Source organism: Dermochelys coriacea, chromosome 4, assembly GCF_009764565.3.
Source record: "Dermochelys coriacea isolate rDerCor1 chromosome 4, rDerCor1.pri.v4, whole genome shotgun sequence".
NCBI classification, from domain to species: domain Eukaryota; kingdom Metazoa; phylum Chordata; order Testudines; family Dermochelyidae; genus Dermochelys; species Dermochelys coriacea.
The window spans coordinates 137,710,362-137,729,580 of record NC_050071.1 but is presented as its reverse complement, the minus strand read 5'-3'; the positions used below and the strand labels follow the sequence as shown (position 1 = coordinate 137,729,580).

The 19,219-nt window shown below is 44.1% G+C and overlaps 1 long non-coding RNA gene across 6 annotated transcripts in view; it reads left to right on the top strand.

The window, feature by feature from the left end:
• LOC122459757 overlaps window positions 1–19,219 on the top strand; it is a 57,594-nt gene that overhangs the window by 206 nt on the left and 38,169 nt on the right. For 3 of the 6 annotated variants that reach the window (XR_006280640.1, XR_006280641.1, XR_006280636.1), the window contains exon 2: window positions 9,802–9,902. This is a non-coding gene — a long non-coding RNA (uncharacterized LOC122459757). Of the gene's footprint in view, window positions 1–9,801; window positions 9,927–13,454; window positions 16,784–19,219 lie in introns of those variants that run through there. The other 3 variants (XR_006280637.1, XR_006280639.1, XR_006280638.1) reach the window with 3 other exon arrangements.

Genomic DNA, 19,219 nt, shown 5'->3' with positions numbered 1-19,219 from the left:
GACCACAGAGAAATGTGCAAAAAACAAAACAAAACCCAGAAGGCAGATAAAAGGAACCCCCAAACTCATGATTTGTTTTTTAAGCCACCTCGTGGTTCGGGGAGGGAACTGTTTTCTGGGTGTCCCGGTACAGAGGTTTCCTAATGGCGGGTAGAGCGCTAACTAGTCGGGTGGTGCTGGTTCCTTAGTCACGTTTCCAGCAGCTAAACTGCATTCAAAAAAGGCAAAGTACAAAATGCAATTAATATTTTCCTAATCTTGCTTCTCCACATAAGCAATTGCTGCACTTGCCATGGAATAAAGAAAAGGAGGACTTGTGGCACCTTAGAGACTAACACATTTATTTGAGCATAAGCTTTCGTGAGCTACAGCTCACTTCATTGGATGTGCATCCGATGAAGTGAGCTATAGCTCACGAAAGTTTATGCGCAAATAAATGTGTTAGTCTCTAAGGTGCCACAAGTCCTCCTTTTCTTTTTGCAAATACAGACTGACACGGCTGCTACTCTGAAACTTGCCATGGAATGTTATGTGATCAAGAGCTTGGCAGGAAGTGACAAAGAAGACTGAATGGTGTAATGCCTCCTAGATAATATCCCCATTAACATGTGATCCTTGGTTATGACCAAGAGTGGGGCATCCCATCCTAATGGGATATCACACAGGTGCATTGTCCATGGTGCCAACTTTTTGATAAAGCTGATCTATTTATCCTCTAAGGCTTTTCTTCAGGGCTTGGCTATGGGATAACTGAAGTGGGTTTTAGCCCACAAAAGCTTATGCGCAAATAAATTTGTTAGTCTCTAAGGTGCCACAAATACTCCTTTTCTTTTTGCGGATACAGACTAACACGGCTGTCACTCTGAAACCTGTATTTTACTTATGATGGACTGGGGCTGTGTTATGTAGAATTGGTCCTGTTTTTATTTCGAGGCATTGTAAAGCTCATAGAACACAGCCAGATGCTCAATAAAGTGAAATTAAATGTCCTGCTGGACAATATAGTTGCATTTCCTGAGACCCAAAAGAGAGACAAGGTGGGTGAGGTAATATCTTTTATTGGACCAACTTCTGTTAGCGAGAGAGATGAGCTTCTGAGCTTACACAGAGCTCTTCTTCCTGTCTGGGAAATGTACTCGGAGGGTTCATCTACACTGCAGTTGGACACCCATGGCTGGCCTGCACCAGTTGACTTGAACTTCCAGGGCTCAGGCTAAAACTAATTGCAGAGTAGATGGCAAGATCTGGGACTCTCCCACCTTGCAGCATGGATTCACCAAGGGCAAGTCATGCCTGACTAATCTAATTGTCTTCTACAACAAGATAACTGGCTCTGTGGATGAGGGGAAAGCAGTGGATGTGTTGTTCCTTGACTTTAGCAAAGCTTTTGACACGGTCTTCCACAGTATTCTTGCGAGCAAGTTAAAGAAGTATGGGCTGGATGAATGGACTATAAGGTGGATAGAAAGCTGGCTAGATTGTCAGGCTCAACGGGTAGTGATCAATGGCTCCAGATCTAGTTGGCAGGCGGTATCAAGTGGAGTGCCGCAAGGGTCGGTCCTGGGGCCGGTTTTGTTCAATATCTTCATAAATGATCTGGAGGATGGTGTGGATTGTACCCTCAGCAAGTTTGCAGATGACACTAAACTGGGAGGAGAGGTAGATACGCTGGAGGGTAGGGATAGGATACAGAGGGCCCTAGACAAATTAGAGGATTGGGCCAAAAGAAATCTGATGAGGTTCAACAAGGACAAGTGCAGAGTCCTGCACTTAGGATGGAAGAATCCCCTGCACCGCTACAGACTAGGGACCGAATGGCTAGGCAGCAGTTCTGCAGAAAAGGACCTAGGGGTTCCAGTGGACGAGAAGCTGGATATGAGTCAACAGTGTGTCCTTGTTGCCAAGAAGGCCAATGGCATTTTGGGTTGTATAAGTAGGGGCATTGCCAGCAGATCGAGGGCCTTGATCGTTCCCCTCTATTCGACATTGGTGAGGCCTCATCTGGAGTACTGTGTCCAGTTTTGGGCCCCACACTACAAGAAGGATGTGGAAAAATTGGAAAGCATCCCTCGGAGGGCAACAAAAATGATTAAGGGGACTGGAACACATGACTTATGAGGAGAGGCTGAGGGAACTGGGATTGTTTAGTCTGCAGAAGAGAAGAGTGAGGGGGGATTTGATAGCTGCTTTCAACTACCTGAAAGGGGGTTCCAAAGAGGATGGAGCTCGACTGTGGTGCTGTGCAGTTTTCCTTCGAGAATGAGGCCCGGGAGGTCAGATACAGGGTGGTCATTTTGTGAAAAGGGTTCACCCACAGGTGAGCTCTCCACAGACGTAGGGCCTGCTTGCCCTGGCAATGTACAGCGCTGCGACTTTCTGGCTCAGGGGTATGAAAAAACAGCCCGCTGAGCGCTGCAAGTTTCAGCACCAGTGTAGACAGGGCCCCAGTGCTGGGAGCCATGCCCCTCGTGGAGGTGGCTCTGCCACGACCACACAAGCCACATTAAAGCGCTGCGCGTTGCCAGTGTAGATGAGCCTCAAGGCACATCAACCCCAAAGTGCAGCCGACCCTGCCAGAACAGCAGATGCAAAACCTGCAGATATATCTCCACTGCTAAAGTGAGCAACACCTATCACAACCCACCTTTCAAGGGGTCCTACACATGCCTACTTAGGCATCTGAAGAAGTGGTTTTTTTAACCCACGAAAGCTTATGCCCAAATAAATCTGTTAGTCTTTAAAGTGCCGCTGGACTCCTTGTTGTTTTTGTGGATACAGACTAACACAGCTACCCCTCTGATACTTGGTGCCTACCGAGGGTAATCAGACATCCTGATATAAGGGGTTTTGTCTTATATACACAACTATACCCCCACCCATCCCGAGGAAAAAAAAGTGTTCTGGTTTTTCACACTTGCTGTCTGGTCAATCTGTGCCTATCAAAACAAATGGTGTACCTCATCCAGCCCAGTAAATGCCCCAATAACAGCTATGTGGGTGAAACCAGACAGTCACTGCACACGCAAATGAATTTACACAGAAAAACAATAAAAAGACAAGAATACCATATCACCTTCTTATAACAATCTATAACCCACTAACAACCCCCTTCCCAAGCAGCCTTTTCCCCCCTCCTTTCCTTCCTCCCCCCTCCCTTTCTCCCCCCAGGACTGGAGGATTGTTAGTGGGCCACTTCACCTTGAATGGCCTTGAAATATGTAAAAAGAAAAGGAGGACTTGTGGCACCTTAGAGACTAACACATTTATTTGAGCATAAGCTTTCGTGAGCTACAGCGCACTTCATCGGAATGCATCTGATGAAGTGAGCTGTAGCTCACGAAAGCTTATGCTCAAATATATGTGTTAGTCTCTAAGGTGCCACAAGTCCTCCTTTTCTTTTTGTGGATACAGACTAACACGGCTGCTTCTCTGAAACTTGAAATATGTGTTAACTACATATGCTGAGTAATTTGCACCACCTTGTATTTAGTTGTGACACTCTGAGTACATTTCCCACATGTGAGGAAGAACTCTGTGTAAGCTCGAAAGCTTGTCTGTCTCAAAACAGAAGTTGGTCCAATAAAAGATATTACCTCAGTCACCTTGTCTCTCTAATATCCTGGGGCCAACATAGCTACAACAGCACTACATGGGACCCAACAGGGTTTTTGGGACCCCGACCCTTCCCACACCTAGCACTTGTGGATCCACAGGTTCTCCATCCTCTCTGAAAAAAATGGAATAAACCCATTGGAACATGTATGGATGGTAACCCTGTGCATCATAGTAAGAACAACAGGGAAATGTGCATGCTCTTAGCATTATGTGCCTTTAATAACACACTCATTAAATAACATAAAGTAACATATCATCATCCCCATCTTTGAAGACAACTAAGGTTCTATTGCATCACAACATTCTTATAGGGAGTGGGGAAAAAGGAATGTAAGGAGGTTTTCAGAGCAGTGCATTAGCGTGATGTCACGATGCTGGGGTGTATGCAACAAAAGTACCAGGATGTCAATGAAGCTGACTCCATTTTTGCCAATAGTAGGTACTTCTGTGCTCCACCCTTCCCCTACCCCTTGAAAAAGGAAAAAATTGCTTAGATGGAAAGATAAATTTAAAGCCAGATTTCAATAGGATCACAAAGTTATATAAAACAGTGATAGAAGAGCCCTTGAGACTGTTAACCAGATTGGTCAACTAGCGGGCCTTAAGCATAGTTTGTGTGCACTTAGCCCAGATCCTTAAAGATATTTAGGCTTCTAGCTTCCATTGATTTAGGAGCCTAAACACCTTTGAGGATCTGTAACTGTGGCTGCAAACAGTGTCTTGTTTCTTCCCAGAAGCCAACGTTATACTCGGCTGTCTCCCTGGAACCAGTTCAGCACACTGGGTTTTTTATGCAGTGCAGCTGGCCCTCCCAGTCATGCCACTGTAACCAGTGTGGCCAGTCCTCCTTCCTCCTAATGTGGCTAATGCCACTCTTTGTGTATGCTCTGCTGAGGCATGTAAATGCATCCGATGAAGTGAGCTGTAGCTCACGAAAGCTTATGCTCTAATAAATTTGTTAGTCTCTAAGGTGCCACAAGTACTCCTTTTCTTTTTGCGAATACAGACTAACACGGCTGCTACTCTGAAACCTGTTGTAGCATGGCGAAACAGATGCCCAATGTTGTCTAGCCACAGATACAGACAGAGTGCTTACAGTGTGGACACCACTCTAAACCATGTTTTTTACTGGCCCAGAGGAGAGTTTCACAAACTGATTACAAAATCCTGCTTGAGGTAGTTGTGGGGAGAGGGCCTTAGGTTGACCGTGCATACATGTTTAAATCTTATGTTCAGCTATTCCCAGTCTAGCACTATTGGTAGAGAGATTCATGTTTATTGTTTTTTTTAATTCTGCTGATCTTTAGCCATAGACATCTGTGCAATCCGTGGCCTTCTAAGTGGGAATCTGCTGCTCATTAATTTTCTTCCAGATAGGGCATTAGAGCATCCCTTCAAAATATTTAAGATGCCCATAGTTAGGTGTTGTCTTTGTGTGCTATAAGCATGCACCCTCCCAAAGATGTGAAGGAGTCTGTATGTAGCACAGAAGCCAATCCCACTACAAAGAAACAACTTCGTAAGGATTAAGCCACTCATCTGGAGCCCCTGCTCTAGGTTTCACACTAATTGTGGCTTCCAGCAGCCTGGAGCAGTAGCAAAGGGAAAATACCATGCTCTGTGCAGGCTCTTCATTGTAACATCTGATACCTCATGAGCATATCCACAAAACAGCTGGTGAAGTAGGGGAATCTCCCCACCTAAGATGTGTGGAGGTGAGGCACGGAGATTGACTAAAGTGCCCAAGGACACATAGAGACTGGGAATGGATGAGTCATTACACAAAGTAATCACAGGTTTCAGAGTAGCAGCCGTGTTAGTCTGTATTCGCAAAAAGAAAAGGAGTACTTGTGGCACCTTAGAGACTAACAAATTTATTAGAGCATAAGCTTTCGTGATGCATCCGATGAAGTGAGCTGTAGCTCTCGAAAGCTTATGCTCTAATAAATTTGTTAGTCTCTAAGGTGCCACAAGTACTCCTTTTCTTTTTACACAAAGTAAAACTATTTCCCCATGGTATTTCTCCCCCCCACCCCACCCCCCACTGTTCCTCTGATATTCTTGTTAACTGCTGGAATTAGCCTACCTTGCTTGTCACCATGAAAGGTTTTCCTCCTTTTCCCCCCCCTGCTGCTGGTGATGGCTTATCTTAAGTGATCACTCTCCTTACAGTGTGTATGATAAACCCATTGTTTCATGTTCTCTGTGTGTGTATATAAATCTCTCCTCTGTTTTTTCCACCAAATGCATCCGATGAAGTGAGCTGTAGCTCACGAAAGCTTATGCTCTAATAAATTTGTTAGTCTCTAAGGTGCCACAAGTACTCCTTTTCTTTTTGCGAATACAGACTAACACGGCTGCTACTCTGAAACCAAGGACACATAGGGAGTCTGTGGCAGAGCCGGGATTTGAACCTCTCTCCTGAGTCCCACTCTAGTACGATAACCAACTTTTCCATCACTGGCAATGTTTAAATCCAGATTGGATGTTTTGTAAAAGATCTGCCCTAGCTCAAACAGCGATTGATTCAGGGAAATTCTCCAGAAAGGCCAATTAAACCTCAAATAGCAATGCTAAGATGAAAGAGTGCAAAGGTTAATGAAATCAGGCTCTGCTGAAAAATGTTTGGGCTAAAGCAGAAGATTGGTATCAGTTCTTAGCTCTGCCACACACTGGCTTGGTGATCTTGGACAAGTCATTTCACCTCTGGGTGCCTCAGTTTCCTTTATCTGTAAATCTGGTATAATGATACTTCCCTAGCTCCCAGGGATGTTGTGAAACTTAATTCAAGGATGGTTGTTACAGTGCTTTGATGTACATGGATGAATGTTGCGACAGCATTATTTTGGTTATAATACGCAGATTCTCCTTCAAAGAGGTTTGGCAGGACTGAACTCATCCAGAGCTAGTGACTGCTCCCCAAATGAGTTATTGCAGTGTTTCCCAAACTTGGGACGCTGCTTGTTCAGGGAAAGCCCCTCATGGGCTGGGCCAATTTGTTTACCTGCCGCGTCTGCAGGTGCAGCCGATCGCGGCTCCCACTGGCTGCAGTTTGCTGCTGCAGGCCAATGGAGGCTGCAGGAAGCGGCGTGGGCCAAAGGACAAACCGGCCGCTACTTCCCACAGCCCCCATTGGCCTGGAGAGGCGAACCATGGCCAGTGGGAGCTGTGATCGGCCGAACCTGCGGACGCAGCAGGTAAACAAACCGGCCCGGCCCGCCAGGGGCTTTCGCTGAACAAGTGGTGTCCCAGGTTTGGGAAACACTGAGTTATTCTTTATAAATTGCTCAGCCTTATCTCACCAAACCCAGCTCAGGACATCACAACATTCCAAGCACTTCTTTTTTCCCAGAGATGGAAATGTTGTTTCTTGGTGACAAATAGTCACACAGATCTTGCATTACCAGATGTTTTACTAGAGCAGAGAGGCATGGAGTGAATGTCAGGACAGTCCACAGCTCACTAATGTTAGCAGGTCCTGGGCTTGCTTTGCATCTTATGTATTTTACTATAACTGGATGAATTCCTTCAGACTTGCTCTTCAGATGACTTCACCACAGTGATCATAGAACCCTTGGGTTTGATTCACCCCTGTGGATACACAGGGGTTAATCTGGTTTCTGCATGCAGAAATTAGGGAAGGTGAATCTTAGGTGAAATTCACCAGGGAAGAGGAACTTTATCCACCAGGGCTTCATCATAAGCAGCACCAGCACTGAAGAATCTGTACATCTCCTGGATGTCCTGGCTCCAGCTAGCTCTGGATCGTCCAGCAAAAAAGAGGTTGCAAATGGTGGCAAGGGCTGCTGAGATCTCATTTCCGAGGGGAGGAGACATTCACTCACCAGGAGTTTGCAGGCTGAATTCCATGCTGGAAATGAGTGGGGCCCTATATCTTCTAGCTAAGATGTTCTTTTATAGGTGAATTTTAAAAAGCCTCTTTAACAGTATAATGAACATATTAAACTCTGTTTCAGCTGTTTTCCCTGTCACTGTGTATCCTTTGCCTGAAGCCAATACCCTGCCTTTGCTAATGATGATGGTAGCACAGCGTTTTCTTCCTGCCGCCCTCCTAGAAATTGTTGGAGGCCATCTGTCCTCAAAGAGCAAGCTAGTCTCCTTGTGAAAACAAGCTATTCATTGTCTTTTTCAAAACCAGAAAACGAGCTATTTGCTGTCTCTTTCAAAACCAACAGATCTTGTTTTCAAAAGGTCTGGAGCCCAGGTGATTGCAAAAACATATGTACAATTGCATGCCTGATTTGCACACCTGAGAATCATCTGATTGCCTAAATACTACAGTGTTAGGTGCTACAGGAAATCCTGTTATAGACTTTAGGCAAGCAGTCATGGTAACTTCATGTGCAAATCAGGAGCATAATTGCACACCTGACAACTTAAAGATCCAGTCAGTACTTTTCCCTTTCTCTTCAAAAACAAACCATTGATCCCACCCTTACTGCCTAATTGTTGTTTGAAACAATAATTGAAAGCCCCATGAGAGTGATTTTTAACAAACTGATTTTAACAAGAGCTTCACTGAGCTCCATCAGGGGAGAGAAAGTTCTCTGACCTTCCACAGACTCCACCCCTACAAGTCTCCAACTGTAAATAAAGTGACAACACACTCAATCAGTGAAACATCAGATAACAAGCATTACCTCATCAGAAGAGATTTCCATTGGCTTGATTATACTTTGAGGACATGTCAATTTTTCTCAAAAAGAAAAGGAGTACTTATGGCACCTTAGAGACTAACAAATTTATTAGTCTCTAAGGTGCCACAAGTACTCCTTTTCTTTTTGCAGACACAGACTAACATGGCTGTTACTCTAGAAGAAGATCAGAACACTCTCCCTTCCAAATCCAGGCCTCAAAGCCAGCAGAGAAATGTAAGGACTCCAGAGCTGCCTTAGGCAGGTGGGGGGCGGAGTTTGGGGGTGCAGATTCTGGGCACCACCAAAATTTCTACAAACCTGCCACCCCTGTTATTAATCTCTCCTCGTACGGAAGCTGATCCATATCCCTAATAATTTTTATGCCCTTTTCTGAACCTTTTCAAATTCCAGTATATCTTTTTTGAGATGGGGTGACCACAACTGCATGCAGTATTCAAGATGTGGGCGTACCATGGATTTATATAGAGACAATATGATATTTTCTGTATTCTTATCCATCCCTTTCTTAATGATTCTCAACATTCTGTTCGCTTTTTTGACTGCCACTTCACATTGAGTGTTTTCAGAGAACTATCCACAATGACTCCAAGATCTCTTTTTTGAGTGGTAACAGCCAGTTTAGACCCCATGTAACAAAGTAGTTCCTTAGGAGGGCAGATCAATCTTTGCTTGTTGTTGGTTGTTATGACTAGAAAGCAGTAGTCACAAGGTAAAGAAGATTCAAAAGAGAAGGTTCTTCACTGTATTTAACATACAACATTACTGGGTAAATTAGAACAGCATATGTAGGAAAATCAGGAGTAAACATAGTACAGAAGGAAAACACTTTATATATAGGGAAGCTATTAAAAATAGCTGGTAAGGTAAATACATGCTTATTGGCACTACATAGGCTTGGAAGAATTAGATTTTTATTGATAAGTGTCTGTAACTGTCAATTTTACTGTACACACACAAAGTGACAAACAAATATTTCCATTAATAATCATTGAAATTTACAGATAGGCCATTTACAGTGACCTAACCAAGTGCGGTATCTACACTGACACTTTGTCGATATAACTTTGCCACAAATAGCTCTACGCCTCTCATCGAGGTGGTTTTATTTTGTTGGCAAAGCAGGAGAGTTTTGCCAGTGGAAGGAGCAGTGTAGTGTTTACACCTCCACTGTTTTGCTGATGAAAGCTGCCTTTTGTTGACAAACTCTGTAGTGTAGACAAAGCCCAAGGCTCTGTCCCAGTTCTTGCAGCATATAGTCTTACACAAGGTATTGCCATTAATTTAATTTTGATCCTAGAAAATAACACCCCTTTTTGATGTAGCTATGCTGGTACAACTTTTTAAGTGTTGCCCCAGCCTGTGTGTTCCCATTCCTTCCAAAGGCTTGTCTTCTCTCTCTCTGTTTGTTAGTGTAGGTGGCCGACAGTTGGAAATAACGACTCCTGGAGCTGAACACCGAGGGAAGTTTATACCTGGTAACGCCTCCTTTTGTGTTGGTTTTTCATAGCATTTGGTGATGAACTCATGGGATCTGGATTTCTGTCCTGTCATGTGATGGTCAGTGGATGGTGACCTTTGAAAAGGACCAAGCTACATTGATGTATTAAGGTATCACTGGCAGCTGGTTCATAGGTAAAGATCGTCATATAGTTGGTTCTGACTGCTGATGCTGCTTGGGGAGGGGGGAAAAGCAAATAAAAAGAAGGGGCCAAATTCATCTTAACTGCAGTCAGCTGTCTAGGGCTGAGTGTGACCTATGAGCCTTTGTTTAAACATAGCTAAGGCTCAGAAAAGAGATAATCGGTCATCTACTTTCCTGTCCCTTAAATAGCAGCATGGGTCAGTGGATAGCTCCTTAGACTGGGATTGAGGCGTCCTGGGTTCTGTTTCCAATGACCTTGTTTGTAAACTCTTTGGGGCAGCAGCTGTTGCTTTGTGTGTGTCCAAAGCCTGAAATCACACTCTCTAAGCACTACGATAAAATAAACAATAATCTAGGGCTGTCAATTGATTAAAAAAAATAATCATAAGAATGGCCATACTGGGTCAGACCAAAGGTCCATCCAGCCCAGTATCTTGTCTACCGACAGTGGCCAATACCAGGTGCCCCAGAGGGAGAGAACAGGTAATGAACAAGTGATCTCTCTCCTGCCATCCATCTCCACCCTCTGACAAATAGAGGTTAGGGACACTGTTCCTTACCCATCCTGACTAATAGTCATTAATGGACTTAACCTCCATGAATTTATCCAGTTCTCTTTTAAACCCTATTATAGTCCTAGCCTTCACAACCTCCTCAGGCAAGGAGTTCCACAGGTTGTGCGCTGTGTGAAGAAGAACTTCCTTTTATTTGTTTTAAACCTGCTGCCCGTTAATTTCATTTGGTGGCCCTTAGTTCTTATATTATGGGAACAAGTAAATAACTTTTCCTTATTCACTTTCTCTACACCACTCATGATTTTATATACCTCTATCAAATCCCCCGTTAGTCTTCTCTTTTCCAAGCTGATTAATTGCGCTGTTAAATAAATAATAATAAATAATAGAATACCATTTATTTAAGTATTTTGGATGTTTTCTTCATTTTCAAATATATTAATTTCCGTTACAACACAGAATATGAAGTGTACAGTGCTCACTTTATATTTATTTTTGATTACAAGTATTTGCGCTGAAACCCCCCCAATTGTATTTTTCAGTTCACCTAATGCACGTACTGTAGTGCAATCTCTTTATCATGAAAGTTGAACTTACAAATGTAGAATTATGTAAAAAAAAAGCATTCAAAAATAAAACAATGTAAAATTTTAGAGCCTTCAAGTCCACTCAGTCCTACTTCTTGTTCAGCCAATCGCTCAGACAAATAAGTTTGTTTACATTTGCAAGAGATACTGCTGCCCGCTTCTTGTTTCCAGCGTCACCTGAAAGTGAGAACAGGCATTCTCATGGCACTGTTGTAGCAAGTGTCGCAAGACATTTACATGCTAGATGCGCTAAAGATTCATATGTCCCTTCATTCTTCAACCACCATTCCAGGGGACATGCGTTCAGACTGATGATGGGTTCTGCTCGATAACAATCCAAAGCAGTGCGGACCGACTCATGTTCACTTTCATTATCTATGTCCGATGCCACCAGCAGAAGGTTGATTTTCTTTTTTGGTGGTTTGGGTTCTGTAGTTTCCACATTAGAGGGTTGCTCTTTTAAGACTTCTGAAAGCATGCTCCACACCTCATCCCTGACAGATTTTGGAAGGCACTTCAGATTCTTAAACCTTGGGGCGAGTGTTGTAGCTATCTTTAGAAATCTCACACTGGTACCTTCTTTGCATTTTGTGAAATCTGCAGTGAAAGTGTTCTTAAAATGAACAACATGTGCTGGGTCATCATATGAGACTACTATAACATGAAATATATGGCAGAATGTGGGTAAAACCGAGTCGAAGACATACAATTCACCTCCAAGGAGTTCAGTCACAAATTTAATTAACACATTATTTTTTTAACGAGTGTCATCAGCATGGAAGCATGTCTTCTGGAATGATGCCCAAGTATGAATATGAATGTTTAGCATATCTGGCACGTAAATACCTTGCAATGCTGGCTGCAAAAGTGCCATGCAAATGCCTGTTCTCACTTTCTGGTGACATTGTAAATAAGAAGAGGGCAGCATTATCTCCTGTAAATGTAAACAAACTTGTTTGTCTTAGCGATTGGCTGAACAAGAAGTGGGACTGAGTGGATTTGTAGGCTCTGAAATTTTAGATTGTTTTGTATTTGAGTGCCGTTATGTAACAAAAAAAAATGTACGTTTGCAAGTTGCACTTGCACAACAAAGAGATTGCACTACACTGCTTGTATGAGGTAAATTGATTTTTCTTTTTTGTTATTTATTGTTTTTATTGTTTTTTATTGTTTTTTTATTGTTTTTACAGTGCAAATATTTGTAATAAAAATAATATACACTTTGATTTCAATTACAACACAGAATACCATATATATGAAAATGTAGAATAACATCCAAAATATTTAATAAATTTCAATTGGTATTCTACTGTTTAACAGTTCGATTAAAACTGTGATTAATCGCAATTAATGTTTTTAATTGCGAGAGTTAACTGTGATTAATCGACTGCCCTACAATAATCTAATTTTCCCTACCAATGAAGGATTATGTCAAGATAGTGCTGACACCTCAGAAATAGGATTAATCAGAAGACTGCCAGCATATTTGAAGGGAATAGCGGCTTCTAACCTCAGGCTACATGAGTTATGCTGGGTGGTTTTATCTAATGAAATCTTTTTAGTGCTGTGGGAATCCCAGCTCAGACAAGAGAGGGACTTGCCAAAACACGCCTGAGATGTGCTTACGCTGAACAAAAGGAGTTTAAAGACTTGTGAGGATGACTTGTAACACTAATACCCATTGACAAAACTGATTAGGGTGGTTTATCTCCCTAATCTTTGCTAAATGCCTACAGTGAACTTGTTATATTGAGCTTTACATATTGGCCAATCCTAAATGTTCGTTGATGAAGCTTGGAACTAGGTCCTATCAGTGGGAATGGTACAAGGAGTAGGAATGCTCACGCTTAGCTATTGGCCACGTATTTGAATTAAAGCTCTTCTTCTCTTGCAGTACCCAGAGCTTTCCCACTTCTGGGAACATCTGCAAACCTGGGGCATTTTGAGCCCAAGTGAGTTGCTCGGGCAGCTTTAGGTTAAGTCCAGCTTTGATATCACCGAATGGTGGCAGCTTTCCGGGGCTGCCAGAGGTTGCACATGCTGCCTTTGCCCTGCATTTCTTTTTTATTCATTTTAACAGAAGTGTAGGTTTGACCCTTTATTAATAAATGGTTAATCATGGGGTAGTAAGTAGAGTCAGCTGTAGCACCAAGTTGCACTGAATCGCATCATCTTCAGTGCACTACATTTAAAATGTTCATGCACAGGAGCCGAGAAAGCAAATGGGGCAGCTCAGGCTCACCAGTTTCTCCCAGGCAAGTTCCTTAGCACCGTAAGTGCTGAGCGCAGGAAATGCCACTGCCCTTTCAATTATCAGAGGGGTCGTCGTATTAGTCTGGATCTGTAAAAGTGGCAAAGAGTCCTGTGGCACCTTATAGACTAAGTCTATAAGTCACAGGACTCTTTGACCTTTCAGTGTTCTCCGAGTCCAGTTTTTACAATTCCATGCCAAAAAAAAGGAGGTGTGTCTGCTTCAAGAGAGCAGGGGCATCCCAGGCTCACATGGATTCCTGAAGCTGCCATTGGTTCAGAGAACACAAGTGGATGCAAAGTTTTCAAAGGGGAGGAAACATCAGGATAATACATTAGAGCAGAGCTGCAGCTCTGCTAGAATGCAGATCGAGAGTCACTTACTCATTTAAAAGATGCTTATTCTAAGTGCTCTAAAACCCACCTGGTGACTCACAGGGTCCTGAAATTTGCTGTGTGCCATTAGAGGTGCAGAGTAAGGATAGTGGTCCAAATTTGGGGTCATTTGAGTAAAGGGTTCCTGAGATAGAACCCACTAAAAAGCCACATCTTTACAAAATCACTTGGTGGTTCTAACTTTTTTTGTGCACCCTGAGGGCTCATATTATTGCTGTGATCCTCCTCACACTGATCTTTTTAGTATAAAAAGTCACTTGCTTGGTGAACTGGAGAGCGCCGAACAGAGTCGGCTAATGGGAGAGCTTCAGAGGAAATTGCTGTGGACTCTGTGCATGGAAGTAGCAGGACTTGGAGAGTGGTTCATTTGGTCCCTCTGTTGGTGGTGTGTTTGATTTTGTTCCCTGTGTGTGAATAGCGTTGCTAGGCTGTGTAAGGACCTAAGACAGGTCTGTTTGTTGGTATCTTGGTAAAGGCTGCAAGGCTCTCACCCTGGGAGCTTTGATCAGCCCTGCTGTTTGAAGTTGAAGTGGTGGGTGAGGCTGGAGCTGATATGCCCCACAAGTTCAAGGCACGGTTCTTCCAAGGGAGGTCGAGTGATGAGACGGGGATGCGGCAGGCAGGGTTGCTCTGCAGTGCCCCCTTCAGGGACACAAGCAGTACAGCGTCCAGCTCCTTAGTCTGCAGCCTTTGGCCACCTGCTTGAGGCTGGGTAGCCTGTGCCATAAGCTTGGCATCAGTCTCTAAACAAAAGTAGCCACTCTGGAGTCAGCTGTCTGCACTTTTAAACAAGCGCGTAGTTTTGGCACTTAAGGCCAGGCCTTGGCCTGGGTCAGCACTGAAGGGCTCCTTCCCATCCCAATCTCACCCACCTCTGCCCCTGAGCAAAAACAGGCAAGCCTTATTAATGGGCCCGGTGGTTCCTGATTGGTCAATATTTGCTCCTGGCACATCTAGGCCTCTGGAGGACTGTCTCGTTGGTTGCCCCATCCAAGTGGATTTTCCTTGGGCAGGGAGTGTCTGGGTGCTGGTGTCTCCAGAGAAAGCCTGATAGACCCCATCACAGGGCTCACTGTAGGAGGTGAAAACTTCAGCATCTCAGATACCGCTCTGGTACCTGTTGGCAAAAGGTGACCTTTTAATGACAACCCAGGATCAGGCCCAACGGTGTCAGCTGGAGCCCAAGGTGCTCAGCATCCCCCTCCCCACAGGATCATGGGCCCGGTGATCCTGACCAGGGCAGGCTCTCCCTGCGCCAGTAGGACTGTGATGGCAGCAGCAGGCGGGCAGGGCACTGAGTGCCACCACCTCCCCACCCTGGGGAGTGGGAGAGGCCCACAGGGAGACGCTGACTGATGGGCTGGCAGTGCGTTCCAGGCCTGCGCCAGCCACCCTGCCACCGCAACAGGGAGCACGACGCTGCCCCCCACCTCCTTTGGGTATCCCGGCCACAGATATCCCCTCCAGGACCCCTCAATGCCTTCTCCAGTGCCCCATAATATCCCTCTCAATACACACCCACCCTTCCAGCACCCCCCAAATATCCGCTCCAATGACCTCCAATATCCCCTCCCAGTAGAGAGACACCCCTTCAGCAGCCCCCCAATGGTACCCTCCCCGCAGCAGTGTCCTCTATTTGGAACTTGAAATATGGTAACCCTAGGGGTGGCTCCATTCTCACGGCCTCGGGTTCCAGAGCAGGTGGGAGCAAGTTCACCCTGCCAGCAGCAGCTGCCTGCCCCTGGTGGCTGGGCTGGGCAGGGCACCGCAGCCAACCTCAGGCTGTGTGACCGTGAGCCTGGCAGCCCCGGCCTGGGACAGGGAAGCCAATGGGAGCAAGGAACGGTTCCGCTCTGCACATAAGGCGTGTGGGGAGAGTGACTCAGCTGCAATGGGAGGTCCCTGGGTGGCGAGCAGGGTGTGACTGGGCAGCTGAGATGCAAGGGCCAAAGAGGGATGAGTACTGCAGGGAGCATCATAGGGAGCAGCTCATGGCAGCTGGGTTCTGTGAGCAGGGGCCGGCTCCAGTGGTTGCGCTGGCCAGCACCGGGCTCCTTTGGGTCGGAGCCAAGAGCGTATCAGGGGCGCACCTCGGAGCTGTGTCGCCCCCCGGCCTGGGGAGCACTCAGCCGTGCAGAAGTGGCCCGGCTTGGGAAGCAGGGCAGGGAGGGCTGCCGGGCAGCCAGCCAGCGCCCCGACTCCCAAAGTGCGGAAACCCAGAGGCCCAAGCATCTCCCATCAGCTTCTGATCTGCCGGCTCCAGATAGGAGACAGTGGTTTTCAAACTGTGGGATGCGTTCCCCTAGGAAGGCATACCCTTCAGTTTGAAAACCATTGTGCTAAATGGAAAGCAGAAATCTGGGGGGGGAGGCACATGACCCCATGTGTCCCCCACCCCACGTGTCACCTTTAGGGGGTGCAAATGTGCTTGCTCACCCCGCGTGGTAAAATGCTTAGTTATTGCTCTGGAAGAGCGCTACCAACTGCATCCCCAACACTTGCTGCTGCAGCTTCTCTCTGCTCCTTGGAGAACTCCTGTCCTGATACGGAGTAGGCATGTCCTGGCTTAGCAGGCAAGATCTAACTGGATCACAGCGCTGGGTGAGATAGCTGCAGGCAGGTGCTGAGGTGCAAGTGTTTGTTGTAGGCACTTCATACCAAACACAGGGGCAGTGAATCCATTTGCTTGGATAATGAGGACTGCACAAACTGGCCTTTAGTTTTTTTACTTTGACACAATGACACCAAAATAACAAGCGGAGGTTAAAAAGAACATGTAAAACAACCAACAAAATGTTACCAAACCAGCTACCTCTGACTGCACCATCTACCACCCCACACTGGAACCCATATGGGGTCTCATCAAACAACTACAATCCATACTCGATGGGGACCCCATCCTGAAATAAATATTTCCTGAACCCCCTCTTCGGGCCTTCAAACAACCCCCAACCTCATCAGCAGAAGCAAGCTCCTAGGGTGGATTTGATTTAAATCAAATTGATTTAAATCACTAGTCAGGAAGACTCGATTTAATCATGGGTTTCTATATAAAAGTGCATTCTTGTTGGTTGTTATAACCTTAATACATATTCTTCACAACTCAGATAGATATAGGTTTCATTTTTAGAAGGTACATACTATACATTTTTAAAGAGATTTATTTCGAAAACTTTTCAGATTAGTTTTGCAGCTATATCAGAAAACGAATGTTTGTTTGGTTATTTCATTTACCAAAGGTAATTGAAGCAGATACTTATGAAGTCATTGGGAGGTGAACTATCTCCAATTCAACAGGTTAATCATTAATAGCTGGAGGATTTTCTTGCCATGATGTATTAGGAGGAGAACATCACTGGACAGACATTTAAATTGTTTTATTTAACTAAAACAACAACGTTATGTATTCTGGATTTTTTTCTTCAACAGCAAACATATAATATTTTAAACAAAACAAGCATATGAATTTTTAAATTTAGTTAAACATTCAAGTTTTTTAAAATCAGGTTTGTTTTTGTTAAAATTGTTTTTAACTAAAATAGTTAAATGAAATATTTGTTTAAAAAATACAAAAATTAAATTGACTATGTCCTCCAGGTCAACATGAGAAAGTTAAAATATTGGCTTCTGCAGCTAACTCAAAAAAGAAAAGGAGTACTTGTGGCACCTTAGAGACTAACAAATTTAAAATTTAAAATTTGTTAGTCTCTAAGGTGCCATAAATACTCCTTTTCTTTTTTGCGAATACAGACTAACACGGCTGCTACTCTGAAAGCAGCTAACTCAGTCGTCTTCACCTTCATTTTTCTGTTTATTCATAATCTGGAAAAGAAAAACAAGCTTTCCTGCTTTTTCAGGTCCCAAACGATTCTCAGTTTGGAATGAATTAATCCAAAGTAAGAAAATATTCTTTCTACACTGGCAGAAGAAGCTACTGCTGTTAAAAGTGAGATTATCACATCAACAGTCTCTGAATCCAAGTGCTTAAGTGACTTCTACCAGTTCACTGGTGTGACTTTCTTTAAAACATCATCAGCAAACGTATATTTCTTGAATGGTTCACCCTTAGCTCTGAAGTTATTATAGTTGGCATTATGGAGGGATGATTGCTGGATGTCCATGTCATAGCCAACTCCTCTTCTTCAGTTAAGGTTTGATCCTGGTACCGAGTATTGAGAATATTTGCAAGAAAATGAGCTCGAGATAGTGCTTGTCCCATTTGTTTTTAATGCTTGTAATTTAATTCTGTCATTGCATATTTCTCTTTTTAAGATCTCACTCAGTTCCTTCCAAATTTCAACAGCGTCAGCAATAAAAGAGCTATTTCCCTGCATTTTGTTCAAGGCTACAGAAATAGGCTTCAGGGTACTCGGCATGTGTTCAACATTTCTCTTAAGCCCAACGCTGAGAACTTTGGCTGTGACAGTGCCATCTATTCTTTCATGATTTTGTTCACAAAACTGTCATCGGATTAGGCCAATTCTTGAATTCGTGCTCAAAACAGTCCACTACTGAGTTCCATTGCAGATCTTGTGGGAGAGTTAGCTTGGTTCCTCCCACTTTTTTCAGAGCAGCTGCTGCCAAGTGGTTGTTATGGCAGTATTTTGCAATTTCAACAGCATTAGCCTTTATTTCTGGAACACTGAAGTCTTTGGCTAGGAGGTGCATGAAATGAGCACTGCAGCCTTATGTTATTAGCTTGGGACTCTCTTCACTCTCTTCTAAATAATTTCTTCTCATCTTGGATACATTTGCAGCATTTTGTGTGACCAAGCTGTGTACTAGACAATTGAATTTTTTTTTCAGTTTGTTATAGCTTTTACTGCTACTTCTTGTAAGAGTTCTGCTGTGTGTGCATTTCCTGATGTATCAATTGTTTCTGTAAGGAAGACATTCCCTTCTTCTGTTGTCACACAAGCACATACAACAGGATCATTGTGGACATTGCTCCACCCATCGAGACTCAAGTTAACAATTTCACCCTCTAGACCTTTGGCACACTGTTCAATTTCTCTTTCACACACTTTATGCAGCAATTTGCCTGTCACATCTGCTGTTGGGTGGACTGTATCCTGGTCTTAATGACTGAACCACGTTAATGAAGTGTGGGTTCTCAATCATACGGAAAGGAGAGTTTGTTGCATAAACAAATCGGGCAACTTTTTCATCAATTACCTCTTTTTGTAATCTGCTGGTTCTTATCACAAACTTATTTATGGTTGTTTCTGGGTGATGGAAGGGTTTTTTTTTGTTTTTTTGTTTGTTTGTTTTTTGCTACGGGTGATATCCTGTGGGTATGTGACATACATGATATGACTGAAACACTATCATTGGCAGATAACTCTGAAACTATAGAAAATGATGGTGATCTTGAAGGTGGATAGTCTTCAGAATCCTATATATTGATGTGGCAGGGCAGGAGTAAACCCCTTTAAGGCCCTGCCAAAACGCTGGCTGCATCCTGCTGTCTGTCCAGGAGGCCAGGGGTAGAGACACAGGTATTCAGCAGGGAAACCAGCTGCAAGCCCTAATGAG